At 49.0% G+C, this 16,476-nt stretch overlaps 1 protein-coding gene across 2 annotated transcripts in view; it reads left to right on the top strand.

The window, feature by feature from the left end:
• Positions 1-11,668: 11,668 nt before the first annotated feature.
• Positions 11,669-16,476, top strand: part of SGPL1 (sphingosine-1-phosphate lyase 1) — a 56,720-nt gene continuing 51,912 nt past the window's right edge. Inside the window, exon 1 of one of the 2 annotated variants that reach the window (XM_041749812.1) lies at positions 11,669-11,773. The gene's annotated coding sequence lies outside the window, so the exon portion shown is untranslated. Of the gene's footprint in view, positions 11,774-15,600; positions 15,777-16,476 lie in introns of those variants that run through there. The other variant, XM_041749811.1, reaches the window with a different exon arrangement.

The raw sequence follows: 16,476 nt of genomic DNA, 5'->3' as shown, positions 1-16,476 counted from the left end.
AACCAGAGCTACCCAGAACCACATAGATGAACCTTACAAATATTATGTGAGGTCAAGTAAAGCAAGGCCCAGAGGGCCACATAGCCTGAGATTCCTTCTTAAAAGTGAAGCTCAAAGGAAAGCAAAATTATCATAAATGTGATAAGGGAGGGGGGAAAAAAAGGCAAGAAAATGCTAAACACAAAATTCAGCTAGTGGCTCTTTTTGAGGGAAGTCAGGGATGGGGGATGGGAGGGAGGGGAGCACATGTGTTAGTGGTGCTATTCTAACTCTTAGTTTGAGAGGCGCCTTTGCTGGTGCTCATTATAATATGAAATAGTTCTGATTCAGTGAAGTGGATGAAAGCTGATAGGTGTTAAAGTCAAGAAATGTGATTGGTCTGAATCGATGGACCTGAATGTAGCTGGATATATAGACACGCATAAACAGACACATATACATACACATGCATATATAGATCTCTCAATCTACCCGTCTATATCTCTCCAAAGTGCAGGGCTTGCAGGTGCTAGGGATGGGTTTGGGACCGGGAGTCAGTGCATTCTGAAAATGAACCCTCGAGTTTACAAAATCTGCAAAGGACCCCAGACATGCCCAGGGTGACCTGCTGTCAGGTTCAGGCGGAAGTGAGAGGCAGCACTTCTTGAGATGGGGGAAGGGGAGACCTGAGGTCACACAAGGACCCCAGGCATCCTGATTCCAAGTCTCCCCCGATCTTTTCTCTAAAGAGAAAAACAGTTGGTAGAACTTCCTTTGAAGGAAGCTTTGGACATCCTGGATGACAGGGGCTGGGCTCTAGAGCACTTACATGCTGCAGGCTTGCGGACAGGCCATTTGGAAGCCCAAACCCATCTGCCTACAGGAAAAAGTACTTGTTAGAACACAGACTCTCAAATGCTTTTGACTGTGATCATCGTAAGAGACTCATTCGTGGATCAGATCATGATCTACACACGTGTGTGCACACACCGGTGTGTATGTGAAACTGAGGCAGGAACATCCTAAAGCAATACCTACCCTACGATGCACAGTGCTATTTTCATCCTACTTTTGGTTTTCATTTTGTAAATCTTAGATATGACCCATTAAATTGATTTTATAAGCCACAACTGGGTCACAACCCGTAGCTGCAGTAGAGGTCAACAAGGACTGGGTCAGGCCAGCCTTTTCCAGAGTGGGCCAGGCTGGCTCCACTGTGTCCACCTCTGTCCTCACTTCCCTCTCTGCCTGGTCCCCAACCAGCTGGACAGAAGGGGTCTGAACGCTCACATCAATCCTGAGACAGAACTTTCCTTGCCCCATTTGGACCTCTGTAGGTGCCTCCCAGCCCCCAGTCCAGCTCTAGTGTCTGTTTCCCTCCGCAGGAGATTGATGTCTCCATGGATCTCAACTCACCAAGGCAAATGCCTGCTACAGTCTGTGTGTGAGAAGTCCCTGCTGCCTGAGCAGAGGAGCAAGGGGAGCTACATCAACAGGAAGGCTCGCTGGTTCTGTGGGCAAGCCTGCTGGCTTTGTGACCATGTAAGCCAGTGGTTGCTAGGTTACCCCTTCCCCACAACTCCAGAACCGCTCTCCAGCACCCCTCTCCTCACCCCCACGCAGCTCCTCTGATCCCTCCAGGTTTCTTCCAAGTTCCCACTCCACCTGGCAGTCAGCATTTTCAGTGGGGGCCAAGGGAGACGATGAGAGTCCGGGGCCGATTTGGGCCACAAGCAGCGGGCAGGGAGACAAAAACTGGCAAAGAGGGTTGATGGAGCTGGGTCCCAGCTCTGTCAGCCTGCCTGGGCCTGATGCCACCATAGAGGGCTCTTGCCCCCACACATCCTGTTTCTGGGGATGGATTTGCAGACAGCTGTCCCTTAGCTGGGGAGGAGGGAGGCTGCCCAAGTGACCCAGACCATCCAGCCCTACTCTAGGCAGGATAGTTGGGTGGGAAGACCCTGGTTTTCAGTTGGGCAGAGGTTTCAATCTGATTCTGACACTTCCTAGATGTGCCACCTTGTGCTAAGCCACTCGTCCTGCCAGAGACACAGAACAGTGGTAAGAAGGCTCGGTTTGAATACCAGTGCTGCCACTTCTGAGCTGTGTGGCCTCCAGGGGATTACCTGATGTCTCTGACCTTCAGTTCCCGTATCTCTGAAACAGATGTGTGACTTACACTTACTCTCACGGGACTGCTGGGAAGACTGAGTGACTTCGTGCATATTGAAGTGTTTAGGACAGTGCCAGGTGCTAAGTAGGAGTGCCTACCATTCTTGCCTTCTCGGAGCCTGTAAGACAGGGCAGCCGCCCCTACTCCTGGTGTCCTTCTGAAGGACAAGTGAGCTCAGGGAAGCCAGGTACCTGGCTTTTACCTGGCACACCCGAGATGCTCAAAAATGGTAATAATAATGCTCATTAATATTGGTGTCTTGGGGGATCCCTGGGTGGCTCAGCGGTTTAGCACCTGCCTTTGGCCCAGGGCATGACCCTGGAGTCCCAGGATCGAGTCCCACGTTGGGCTCCCTGTATGGAGCCTGCTTCTCCCTCTGCCTGTGTCTCTGCCTCTGTGTGTGTGTGTGTGTGTGTGTCTCATGAATAAATAAATAAAATCTTAAAAAAAATATATTGGTGTCTTGATGGAGTAGGATTTTATACTATATATAGGTATATAGGTGGGATGAGTCCGTAGTCCGAGAACTGCCTTGGGTAATTCGCCTGATGGCTCTGAGACTCCACTGGGACACCAGTAAAATGAAGTGAGGATATCCCTCAGCCATGGTGTGTGATGAGATCAGGTGCTGTGAGGGGTGTAAACAGGTTCTGTAAACTAAGGGAAAGTGCTTGATGCATTGTCTTCTGCTAGGAAGGAAGAACAGGAAGGAGGAAAGCTAGAGGCAAACCTACCTCCTTCAAAAGTTCTGCTTCTCCCAGCTGAGGGTGGGGATTCAAAGGACGGTGGCGTCCCATTGTGGGGTCGTCCCTGATCTTGGCCTTGGCCCAGATGTCCCTCCATCCGTGCAGGTCAGAATGGTCTCTTTGTAAGTGTAGCTTTTCCTGGGCCTGTCTCTGCAAGAATGAGGTGACCCCGTTGAAACCATTCTGCAAGCCCCCTCTTCCTTGCTTCTGGGAATCCTGGCTGCTATTATGGTAAACAATACCGTGTTTGAAAGAAGAGAAAGCTTTCTTTCTTTCTGCCCTGTCCCTTCCTGCTGCTTCCAGCAAACTCTTGGGGGGTTTCCCATCATGTGAGCTGTTGCCACTGAAACTAAAGTCCATCTTCCCCTTCTGATTGTACCTCTTATCCCTTCCATTGTATTCTTCAGAACCCAGCATGGGCACTGCATACAGGTTGCAGCTGTGAGGGTGAAGGGAGTACCTTAGGGAATGTCTTCAATACTGGTTTGTAAGGTTGATAACCTAATTGCTAAGCAAACCCTTCTAACATCTTCCTTACGGAGTGTCCAAGGCAGGAGGGTCTGTCTGCCTGGAAATGCATCAGAGTTTGGTCCTCCTGCTTGGATGCCTCTGTTACAAGAGCAGCAATATAAAATTTTATGGAGCACTTGCTATGTGGCAGGCACTGTGCCAATCCTTTTAGATATGTTATCTCATTTAACCCTAGAGACAGGGAAATTAATGATCAGAGAAATCCTAAATTACAAGTGTTGCAAATATTTCTAAAATTTCCATTTTGTTCTTTTTAGCTTCTATATCTTTGCTAAAGCTTTCTACTTTTTCCCTCACTTATCTCAAGTGTGCTCCTAATTGCTCATTGAAACATTTTTTTTTTATCATGACTGCTATAAAATCTTCATCAGATAATTCTAACATTACTGTCATTTTGGTGTTGGAATCTATGGTGTTTTTAGAGGAATTTCTCCAGAACATTGACATTTTCAAGTTTATAGTGTGGGTCGTATCTTTGTATTGTCTCTGGGAACTATGGTGATACTCTCGTTTCATTCCAGAGATTGGACTGGATTTGTTCTCTCTCTCTCTCTTCCTTGATCAATCCTGTCAAGGGTTATTATTTTTATCAGTTTTTTTTCTCAAAGAACAAATTTTTTAGATTTGGCCCTCTTTAATTTCTTCTACTTTCTTTGGGTCTAATTTGTGTTCTTTTTATAATTTCTTGATAGGGTACTTAAGTCATTGACTTTCTGTTTCCTTCTTTTCAAATATATTCTACCTTTAAAGCCATAATAGCTGCATCCCACACGTTCTTCAAGTTTGTGGGAGACCCATGCTACCTTCATTTGGCTTTAATTTGCATTTCTTTTTTAAAAAATATTTTACTTATTTATTCACGAGAGACACACAGAGGCAGAGACGTCGGCAGAGGGAGAAGCAGGCTCCCTATGTGATCCCAGGACCCCAGGATCACGACCTGAGCTGAAGGCAGCTGCTCAACCACTGAGCCACCCAGGTACCCCAATTTGCATTTCTTCAGTCAGGTGGAGCATCTTTTCCTATGCTTAAGTGCAATTTGAGTATGTTTCTTGCAATTCCTGTTCATATCTTTTATCCACGTTTCCTGTTTGTTAATTCTTCTTAATTGAATATATGCATTTACATATTAGAGAGGTTATCCCTTTGTAACATGAGTAAGAAGACCTTTTCTTTTTGTTTGTTATTTTTATTTGACTTTGTATATGCTGTGAACTCAGTTTTAGATCTTTCTTCTGCTAAACTTCTACTCTGCTGAGGGCTTACTCACCTACTTTTGGACTTCAAACAAGAGAGCTCATTTTGATCCATTCTGCTTTGTTGGGCTTTCATTTATCTCCACCCAAGGTCAACACAACAGAGGCCAGAAGCATAGGCTCTGTAGACCCTTGGACCTGCCATTCCCTAGCTATGTGATCTCAGATAAGTTTTAACAACTTCTTGGCCTCAGTTTCCTCTTCTGTAAAGTAAAGATAATAATAATTCTGCCCCTTATGGGGCTGTCTGATGCTTAAGTAAGATAATACGTATATAATCACCCAGCAGGGTGCCTGGCCCATTGCATAGCTTGAGGCATGATATTTTTATTATTATTATTATTTGCCCAAATCATGTGAACATTTCATGAATAGCTGCTATGTTATCCTAGAGCTATCCCCCAATAGTGCAGGAGAAAATCCTGTGATCACATGCCTCTTGGCTCACCTGCTATGTCTTTTCTTCTTTGTACACAGAGTTCAGGATTGTGGCCAGGACTACTGGGTGCTTTGATGGCTGCCCTGAAAGTGGAGAGCCTGCCAGGCTCCGGGGGTTCACCTGTCATGGCATGGCCAGTGCCTCTATTGTCCCAAAGTCTGTGTGCCTAGCTTTCTGGTGGTCTTTTAGAAAAGAGAGAACGAAAGAAAGGGCATGACTAAAGACCACACGTGGCTCCCCTGGGATGATCAAAGTTACCTGGTTACCTGTCAGCTGAGCAGAGCTCTGAGCTCTGGAACTGACGGGTATAGACTGGTCTAAGCCAGCACTCAGGAAGGTCACCCAACTGGAAGAGCAGGCATCACAGAAGAGGGAAGAAGCCTGAGCTCTCTAGAAAAGTCTAAGGTCATGGAACCACACAAACTTCCTCCCATTCATCCTTGCTCAAGTTAAATATCTCTCTGACCCCCAGAAAGCCCCAGTTGTCCCCTCATGCTCTCTTTTGACACCCCATAATTCACACGATTGCGTGTCTCTCTTCTGCAAAGCTCTGACAGGTGAGAGGTGGAATCTGCCTTGTGCATCAGCTAGCATAGGCTCTGCTCTCACTCTGCATGGTGGTTACGTGGGTGTGTTTGTTCTGTGCTAATTCATTGAGCTCCTGGTGCAATGCCAGGTGCCCAGTAAATACTCATGAATGAATGGATCCATGAATCAGAGTATAAGGTAGTTATCCAGGCCATTCACTCACTACACACCCGAATCCTTACCTCAAAATTCCTACCAAGTATATACTAGTATCTGTCAACAAAACAGTCCTAGTGGCAGGGAACTCTCTACTGGTCATCTTATCCAGATGTTATCTAATTCACAGATACATCAGTACATCTATTGAAAGATGATTATTGCTATGGGTTGCCATTTATGGAAGACTTACCAGGTAAGTGGTTTCCACATGGTCTGGGATATAACCCAGGCAAACTCTGCTGACCCTTGTTCCTGCATATCCTTTAACTGATTCTCTGCCAGTAGGCCTCAGTGTTGACTTGTTTTTATGGTTTTAAGGTTGTGTCCTGAGACAACATTGGGCAATACCGTCAGGGCCTTCTGTTCCCAACTAGAAACTTTGTAAGGCTTCCCTGGAGGGGGACAGCTCAGGTGGGGAGTAGGTCTACTAGCTATAAATAACTTGCTTTAAGGGAGGGGAATGGTTTGTAGAGACTTGCAAGAATAGTCAAATGAAATGAGTTTAATTGGGTCTATGATGATGTGATAACCAAGGAGCCTTGAGTTAGATGTTTGAATGTGCAGCCAACGGAAATAGTTTCAATATTTGCAATTCTTGAAATACATGAAAAAATGGATAGAAAGGGTGGACATTTGAACTATGTCCCTGTGAGTGGTTTCCTTTTGTAGTGGCTCCTAAGGAAAGGTATTCCAAAGTAGCAGGTATTGGTTTGTGCTCCAAAATTAAATATAGCAGTCACCTCAAGGATTAGCTTCAGGATTAGCCCTGGTCTCCAGGGCCACTGGGAGCTTCCCCACTCTAATCACTGCTTTGACACTTGGCTCAGAGGGGGCATGAGGCTACTAGGAATGGACAGGTAACCCTGCCCTTCCCATTCCTCCTGTGTCAACCTACTGAAGGTTAGAATGAGTTTGGGAATCTCAGTGTATTAATTTGCAGGGGCTGCTACAACAAAGGACCATAACCTGGGTGGCTTGATCAACAGACAGTCCTGGAGACTAGAAACCTGAGATCAAGCTGTCAGCAGGACTGACTCCTTCTGAATACTGTGAGGAAGAATCTGTCCCATGCCTCTCCCCTAGACTGGTACTTTGCTGGCAATCCTTGGCTTGTTTGGCTTGGAAAAGCATCATCTCAACCTCTGTCTTTATCTTCTAGGGCATTCTCCCCATACATGTCTGTGTCCAAACTCCGAAATCAGGAGTCACATACTTCATCGACTGAGGCAGCTATGCACCTCAGCAATGCTCTGTGTTTTAATATGAGTGCTGAACACTGATGTTCACTCCCTGAAGATTCATCAAAACTTAGTCTTTGATTTGTGGACTTATCTGTAGATAGGATATATTTCAATTAAGAGACAAAACTTCAAAACAATTGAATAAGTTGCTCAAAGTTCTGAAAGTTCCTTGGTCATATTCCCCTTTATGTCCTTTTAGGTCTCTTGACAATCACCGTACAACTGCAGATTTTTTTCTCTCTCTCTTGGGGGCATGGGGTTGGCGGAGATGGAATTAACACACAGCAGCCATTCAGCAGGTTACATCATGGTCACAAGATGAATTATGGAAATTGGTGTAAGAAAACAACATAGTCCTACAAGATTTTTGAGCTCTTTCTGTCCAGAATTCATGCTGGCTTGCTATTTCCTGTTCCTAACTGAGGATAAAGAGTGATCTAGTGAGACTGAGTTGCATTTGTCTCCTAGCACCTAGAAGAGATCAAGAGTGTGCTTGAGTGTTAGCACAGCACATCATTCCCCTCTGGATTGACAGTCTCCCCAACAGAGCTTGGGCAAGAGGCAGACTGTGGGCACCTCCTGTGTCTTCCCTAAGAAACAGGGAGATCAGAATAGCTTGGGCATCTGAAAAAAAGGAAAAGCTCATGGGTAGTCTCTGAATGTTGCTTCTTTGGGGGCAGTGACAAGCCCTTTGAGTGGGCTCCATCTCTTGGGGCACTGAAACTATTTGCATTGTTTGACATAAAGCACTAAAGGAGTCCTAGCAAAGAGAAGAAAGTAATCACTGATTCCAGCAGGCCTCTAGGACATCACAATTTTAATATTGAGAGATTTTACCAAAAAGTCTGGATTTATAACTTTCTTTGAAAAATTGAAACGTTGGGCCTACTCTACCATTCTATCTACAATTTAACACCCATGACACCTTACCCCATGCCCCACACTTTCTGTTTCCCAGACTGCCTTTTTCCCTTAGTCCTTGGCACTTTCTAGTGTACATTGTAGTTTATTTATTGTGTTTGTTTGTCTGACTCCTTCTGCTAGAATGCAAGTTGTTTTAGGGAAGGGATCTTTGTTTTGTTCAATGCTACATCTCCCACGTGGGATATAGCAACCTAGTATTGAATGAATGAATGAATGAATGATATAATGAATGAGCCTGAGGCAGTCACATCACCTACTTGGGCCCCTGAAGGCATATACATCTGTGCACCTGTGCTGCACAATGGTCCCTATGGACCTGCACCCCTTTCTGCTCGTGCCACTGGGCCTTGGCACATACAGCACCCTCAGCTAGAACACTCTCGGCCTGGTTAACTCCTCTGCACTCAGCTTAAGCTGTCCTTGATCCTTCAGCCAGCTCAACTCCCCTGACCATGGAGAATGACTGCCCTTGGTTTTTATAAAACCTCCTAGAGAAAAGTAATTCCATTTTTAAAGACCAAGGTTTTCATTTGCTTGTGGAGATGCATGTTTTCTCTTCATCCCCTGACCCCTGAGCTCAGGATATATACAAAGCTCCCTGGAGTGAGTCAGCCTGGGAACTGGTTCTGCAGGGCCAGGCAAGAAGTAACCACAGGCCAAGGTTCATAATTACCCCCTTGGTCCTCTGTTTACACGGGACTTATATTACCTGGGCCTCTTCATTGCATTGCATCTGTGTCAACACTGGTGGGGGAGGCCTGGCCACCCTGGGCATTCTGGCCACACTGCTCACCCTCCACACAGGACTCAGATGAACACCCTCCCTAACCAAATAACTGCATGATCGAGGGCCTTTCCTGGGAACCTGGGGAAAGAGAGGTGTAGTTTACAAAACAAAGGCTTCTGGGAAGTATCACCCAAGTGAGGCACAGAGAATTCTAGACTGACAGAGTTGGAGGGCGGCTTCGCCTTCCTATCCAATTTTGAGGTGTGGATATTGAGACCCAGAGGGGGTAAATGGTTTACCTGAGGCCACACAGTGCGTGAGTAACAAAGTTGGCACAAGAACCCATAGATTTCACTATAATTCCTGAACCTGGGCTTCTGGAGCTGAGATGTCAGGAACTCTAGGTTCAGTCTCCACTAGCTGTGGGACCAATGCATAGAAACTGATGAGAATGGATAGAACTTGGCAACTCTTACCTGTGTTTGAAATACAGATGTCTGGGCCCCACCCCTCATCCACTGGGTCTGCAGGAAAGCCCTGACATGCAGATTCTGCAAAGGTTCTTGGAGATGCTGATATGCAGGGCTACCTGGGAAGGCTGGGCCTGGTTGGTGCTCAGATCCCTTCCAGTTTGCAGATACTCAGCTGTAGATACTAAAATGAGGCCCACACTCATGTGCATTCTTGTTATCAAGCCACAGCAGCAGGTCTTAGTGGGATGGCTCCGCTCCCAAGGGCGCATCCCAAAAATTTTTAAAAATTTTGGTTTTCACATGATGAGGTTAATTCCCCTGGCATTTGCCAATCTTGCCCTGCAGACATTGCAAGGCCAGCCCCTCACAGTGAAGAATTGCCCCTGAGTCCTGCACAACTTTTTAATAACATCTTGCTAGAACATTCATGTAGGTAGAAAACCAGATCATGGTCACATGAGCCAAAATTTTGACTTTCTTTCTTTCTTTCTTTCTTTCTTTCTTTCTTTCTTTCTTTCTTTCTTTCTTCTTTCTTTCTTTCTTTCTTTCCTTTCTTTCTTTCTCTCTCTCTCTCTCTTTCTTTCTTTCTTTTTCTTTCTTTCTTCTTTCTTTCTTTCTTTTTTTTAAGACGTATTGATTTATTTGAGAGAGTGGGAAGGGGAGGGGTAGAGGGAGAGAGAGAGAGTCTCAAGCAGACTCCATGCTGAGTGTGGAGCCTGCTGTGGGTCACCATCTCATGACACTGAGATCACAACCCTGAGATCATGACCTGAGCCAAAACCAAGTAGATACTTACCCAACTGTATCAGTCAGGCACCCCTCAATTTGACTTTCCTTTTTTTTTTTTTAAAGATTTTATTTATTTATTCATGAAAGACACAGAGAGAGAGGCAGAAGGAGAAGCAGGCTCCTTGTGGGGAGCCCAATGTGGGACTTGATCCCAGGACCCCAGGATCATGCCCTGAGCCAAGGCAGATGTTCAACCACTGAGCTAGCCAGGCATCCCTCAAGTTGACTTTCATATAACAAGTGCATTTCTTTAAAAACATGGTTTTATTATACATGCTTCCTGGAGTGCAATCACCATATGGAAAGTTGCATGTAAGTTGACTTACTTTGTTTGAAACTTTACAACTCTTACTCTACCATTGCGGAAAAATCATATAACCAGGACAATGCTGCTTACGTAGTAATTGAGTCACCAAGGTGACACCTCCATACTGGTCTGCGTTTGTAACTTTTCAGTTTGTAATGATTGTACATAATTATATCAAGATCCTAATTTAGCCCCCCCTTTTTTTTTCAAATGTCAGTTAGGAAAAAAGTGACAGCAATATTCAAATAATTATCGTTTCCTCTTAAAAACATAGTTACCCATTGTAAGTTCATGCATCTTCCGACGTCTGTATGATTTTATTGCCCTGGATTTCACTTTTAAGGTTAGAACACTGTGCTGCTTTGCAAAAGAATTATATGTACAGGTAGGTATATCCCCTGTTTATAACAAATATATTTTGTAACTCCCATAAATAGGGAGTCTTGGGTCTGGTTGGTTTGGAATGTACTGATCTATAAACAACAAAACCTGCAGGAGGACCATAGTAGATCTGAGGTTCTTGGACAAGCCTTGAAAAGGCTCAGAGTGCCCTATGGGGCAAGGGACATGTTAGAAAGACTGACCAACTGTCAGGATCAGGTCCTGATGAGGAATGAAGCCAGACCAAGGCAGGAGGCTGGGCTTGGTTGAGCCAGTCACAGAGCGCTGATTGGAAACTTCCCTGAACTCATCCTAGACATGCGTGGAACACATTAGACTCATGTTCTGGAGTGCCTCATGTAGGCCTGGCCCTGTGCTGGGTACATGTGTCTGCCTCCTGAGGGACACCGCAGCCCTACGGTAGATGCTAACCACCTTTGTTTTATAACCAAGGAAGCCCAGGCTCAGGCCATCAGGCTGACTTGTCCAGAGCCATGCAGTGACCTCTGAGTAGAGGCCAGTGGGTCTGTCTGCCTTCAAAGTTGTTCTGGTCACCACAGGCCGCAGCTGGTTTCCTTCTGCAAGGAAGTGTGTATTTATTTGGCCTCTGCTAAGCAGTCACTCTGGTTTTGATGCTTTGCTAGCAGTGATTGTGCTGTCTGGCCCGCAATGGGTGGCTTCCTCAGGAAAAAGTGGGCTTCCTTAGGAAATGACCCTTGTTTCTCAGAGTTCGGCCACTCTGACTTTTGGCTGAATTGGCACCTGGGACACATACCTCACTGAGCCAGTGCACCTTGCTGTCTATCCTGGGTGGCAATCTCTGGGCACATGCTCCCTGGCTCAGGTGCTCCCACGTCTGGCTGGCCCTTAGCTCGCCTTATCAAGGCCAGTCCTGTTGCGTCATCCCAACCTGCTGCTGTTGGCTGGTTTCCTGCCTCTCCGTGGGGAAGGCATTTTAGGCTCTATGAACAGAGTTCCTGCAGGGGGCTTTCCTGTGGGCCTTTCCATTCCAGGAGGGGCTCAGAGCTGCAAGAACATCTGCCCACAGCCCTGTCTCGAGGTGAGATTCCACAGACAGTCCTCAGTTGGGTGGGGAGGTGTCAGAGACAGGAAAGGAGGTGTGGGTAGCACGTTCCTGATTTTAGAGTGGGGCGCGTATGCTCGTGGATGGAGGGAGGGGTGTTGCTGACTTGGCCATGGACAGCTGCCATTTTAAGCAGAACCAGATTTGCTGGCATGAATTGTAAAAGAAACCATGTAGGGATAAAAAAAATCCTGGACCATATTCCTTCTCACCCTGCCCCTGCCACTCCAAGCCCTCTGTCATCAGCACAAATTGCAGTCCCTCACCGGTTCCCTATAGATATTTCCAGTCCTTCCCAGGGTTTTGTTATCCTGGAAGGCAGCAGAGGCCAACCTGGGGAACATTAGTTTTCTTCACCTCCCCAAAGAGTCATCAACCTCCCTAAACCATCCCAAGCAAACACATAATCCTAATAAAAACACTGTGTTCTCTCTGTAAGCAGGGTGTCCAGGGAAGCACTTCTCAAATTTTATCACACACATACATCACCCGGGGACCTTGTGGAAATGTAGATTCAGATTCATCATCTGGAGTGGGGCTCCAAGAACCTGCATTTCTAGCAAGCTTCTGGGTGATGCCAGTGCTGCCCCTGGGGAGGCCACACTCTGGGTATGGAAGCCCCAGGCAACCCCACCTCGACCTCCCACCAGCCAGCTCAGCCCCTCCTTCTTTTTTTTTTTAAATTTTATTTATTTATTCATGAGAGACACACAGAGAGAGGCAGAGACATAGGCAGAGGGAGAAGCAGGCTCCCCATGGGGAGCCCGACACTGAACCCCGGAATCACGACCTGAGCCAAAGGCAGATGCTCAACCACTGAGCCACCCAGGTGCCCTCAGCCTCTCCTTCTGAAGCCCCTACTGCGGGAGTGTCTGAGGTGGGGAGAGGGGAAGGAGGTTGGCTTATGTCCCCTCCTTAGCCAATGCTTCTTGCTTTTTCATATCTCTCTTCCCTCTGCAGTATAATTCTTTTATTTCTAGCTCCTTTGTTCTCAGCTCTAGCTTTCTCCCAAGGGACCACCAATATAGCTATAGGACTCCTAAGACCAAGAGGCTATGGGGATTTTGTTCCATGTTGGTAAAATGTGATTCCCCTGTGAAGGCTGAAATTATCTCCCTGAATCCCCATCCATCTTTTATCACTGTCCACTTTCTACTTGATGCTTCTCGTGTAAATTCCTGATCTTACTCTGTCGTTAGGGAGGGGGGAGTGGGCCAAGAAGCAGGGGGCCTGAAGTGTCTCTCTGTCTTTCTGTATCTCTTTCTCTTTCTCTCTCTCTCTCTCTCTCACACACACACACACACACACACACACACACACAACCTCTGGGCTTTGCTAGGAACTGCCAAGAATCATGTTCCTTTCTGGGCCTCAATTTCTTTATGCATATACTATGGGGTTCAGCTGGCAAATAATAGAAGCCTTCTCTACCTCTAACATTCTTTGAGTTTAATAAATCAACCAGCATACTTTAGGTTCTCCCTACAAAATCTGAAGCCTTCACTTTTTAAAAAAGATTATTCATTTGAGAGAGAGAGAGAGAGAGAGAGAGAGAGTGTGTGTGCTCAAGAGTGAGCATGAGCATGGACGAGAGGGAGAAAAAGTCTCCCTGCTGAGCAGGGAGCCCGATGTGGGGCTGGATCCCAAGACCCCTGGATCATGACCTGAGCTGAAGGCAGATGTCTAGCCGACCAATCCACCCAGGTGTCCCAAACCTTAATTTTCTATTCAAACTCCACCTCAATCTTCTGTGCGTCTTTAGAATGATCTTCACTTTCTCTGGGCCTTGGTGCCCTGATTTATAAGTTAGGGGGTAATGAGAATCACCTGATCTGGGCAAGTTAGGACCTAAAGAGAGCTTTGGATGTAAAGGTACCTTGTGTCGTTCTTGGCAAAGAAAGTTTCTTAGTCAGCTTGGGCTGTTATAACAAAACACAAGATAAAGCTGCTGGCAGGTTCAGGTTTTAAGGAAGATTCTTCTTTCCAGCTTGCAAACTGTTGCCACTTCATGGTGTGCTCACATGACCTCCTCTTTGTGTGTGAGTGGAGAGAGAGAGAGAGAGCAAGCGAGCTCTGGTCTCTTCCTTTTCTTAAAAAGACACTTATCCTATTATGGGATCTCTGTCCTCATGCTCTCATCTAAACCTAATGACTTTCCAGAGGCCCTACCATCACACTGGGGGGTAGGGCTTCAACATACAAATTTGGCGGGGGTGAGGGGGGGACACACATTTAGTCCACTGCAATAAGGATTAGTCAATATAGTTGAATTGGTCGGTCCACCTGGGAAAAATGCACAGACTGCCTGGTGAGCATGAGGAGCAGTGAAGTTGTACCACAGAAGTGTAGGCAAGAATCAGAGATGGACCCTGTCCTTCGATCAGCTGGCACAGAGATTTAACTTGAAAGGATGGGAGGTGGTAGCTAAGAAGGAGACGTCAGACCCTAGGATCTGAAGAAGAAATAAAGCAGAGGGGGTGGAAGTGGGAAGAGCAGAGTGGAGGAGATCATTCCTGGAATTCTGAAGTAACTCTTGATGAGTGGACATTGGCTAGAAGCCCGAGAACATCTTCTGACCCTTCAACACTGAGAATGGATGCCTGCTGGGGGATAGTCGCAAGAGGGGCCAGGGTCTGGGGGTGTCCGCGCCTGATTCAGGAGCTCTGAGTGGCAGAGATGTCTGGGGCTTCCAGTGGGGTGGGGCTGAGGGTGGGGAAGCCCAGACACAACCTGCTTGACTCTTTCAGGGTCTTTGCCATCCTGGCTGGGAGGTCAGGAAGTGCTGAGGGGGTGTGCAGAGGAGGGCCGTTGTGCTTACAAGGGATTTCATCCTGAAAGCACTGGTTGGGGGTAATGATGGCAGCGATGACACTCTGAGTTAGTGTCCTGACAACATTTGCAAGGGGATGGAACTGGGTAACGTCATTAGGGTCATTTTTGTTAAGATTTCAAGATTCCATCTGGGTGTCATTTTTAAATCTGTTGAAAAAAAAAAATACCGTGTGCCGATCACTGATCAGTTCCGTGTAACTATGCTCTGGGGAACTTTGCTTCTGCTGAATTAGTATCCCGGGCAAGTCATGAAAAACGTATTTGAGGTTTAACTATTTCATCTGGAAATAAAGGGTGACATCTGTGGTCCTGGTGGGCATTTTCCCTCGAATATTAGATGCTTCCCAACATTGCTCATGAGAATAAAGTAATATGGGTAACAATTTTTTTTTGCCCAACACCTGGGTCCTGTTCATCATGTTGGAGGGGGGAAGGGGAGGATGGGGAGGGTGAATTCCATTTAGGGGGTTTTCATGTAGATTTTCTTTGGCATTATTGACCTCGAGGAAATCTCCAGGAAAGGGAGAAGGGGCAAGTCTCGAGTCACCTGTTAAAATCTCAAAGGTCTCTCTAGAGAAGACCCGTCTTGAGCGGCCGCTTTGGCTCAGTGTGTGCGGTGCTCCGCAGCCTGACTCCCTCAAGGACTCCAAGGGACCGAATGTGACCCTAAGTTGGTTTTTATAAAGTGCAAACCTGAAGGAGAAGCTGGGGACTACCTGACAGGGAGGGGGCGGTTCCACCTTCCCAGGAGGGCTGCCCAGGTGCCGGCCCCCGGCCCGGCCAGCAGGCGGCGCGCACGCGCGGTGGGGCCCGGAGGGAAGGCCCCGCCCCCTCCCCGCCCCGCCCCGCCCCGCCCCGCCCCGCCCCGCCTCGGGCCGGAGCGTGCGCGCGCTCGACGGCGGGGCCGCGCACGCCGGGGCCGGGGAGCCATTTCCGGGAGGGGCGGGGCGGGGCGGGCCCGGGCGGTGGGACCTCCAATCTCGGCGGCGGCGGCTGCAGGGGGAGCCCGCGCTCCGCCGCCCGCGAGTCGGTCTCGTGGAGAGGAGGAGCCGGGCCGGCGGCGGGGAGAGGCTGCGGGAGAAGGAGCGGGGCGGCGGACTCGGGGCCGGGCAGTGGCGGGGGCCGCCGCGGCTCCGGAAGGGGGAAGGTCGGGCTGGGGCGGAGGGCTCCGGGGTGGGCAGGGGAGCGGGGCGGGCGGGCGGCGGGGGGCGCGGCTGGGGTGGGCGCGGGAGGCGAGGGCGGCGCGGGGGAGGGGCGGGAGCCCGCGACCGGTGCGGGAGGGCGCCTGGGCCACTCCGCGCGGTGGGAGCGGACGGGGCCGCCGGGATCCGCGGATGCCTGCGGAGGGAGGAAGGGCTGCGGGGTGGGGGCGATGGGGCGGGGCCGGGCCGCCCGGGGCGTCGATCCTCGGCCCGCCTGCTCTGCGGGGCCGGGCTCCCGGGGCGTCGGATGCTCCGCGGGGCTGCTCTGCGGGGCCGGGCTCCCGGGGCGTCGGATGCTCCGCGGGGCTGCGCTGCGGGGCCGGGCTCCCGGGGCGTCGGATGCTCCGCGGGGCTGCGCTGCGGGGCTGGGCTCCCGGGGCGTCGGATGCTCTGCCGGGCTGCGCTGCGGGGCCGGGCTCCTTAGGGCGTCGGATGCTCCGCCGGGCTGCGCTGCGGGGCCGGGCTCCCGGGGCGTCGGATGCTCCGCGGGGCTGCGCTGCGGGGCCGGGCTCCCGGGGCGTCGGATGCTCCGCGGGGCTGCGCTGCGGGGCCGGGCTCCCGGGGCGTCGGATGCTCCGCCGGGCTGCGCTGCGGGGCCGGGCTCCCGGGGCGTCGGATGCTCCGCGGGGCTGCGCTGCGGGGCTG

The sequence above is a fragment of the Vulpes lagopus genome, chromosome 3, assembly GCF_018345385.1.
Source record: "Vulpes lagopus strain Blue_001 chromosome 3, ASM1834538v1, whole genome shotgun sequence".
In the NCBI taxonomy this organism is placed as follows: Eukaryota; Metazoa; Chordata; class Mammalia; order Carnivora; family Canidae; genus Vulpes; species Vulpes lagopus.
This window is presented reverse-complemented; position numbering and strand designations above follow the sequence as displayed.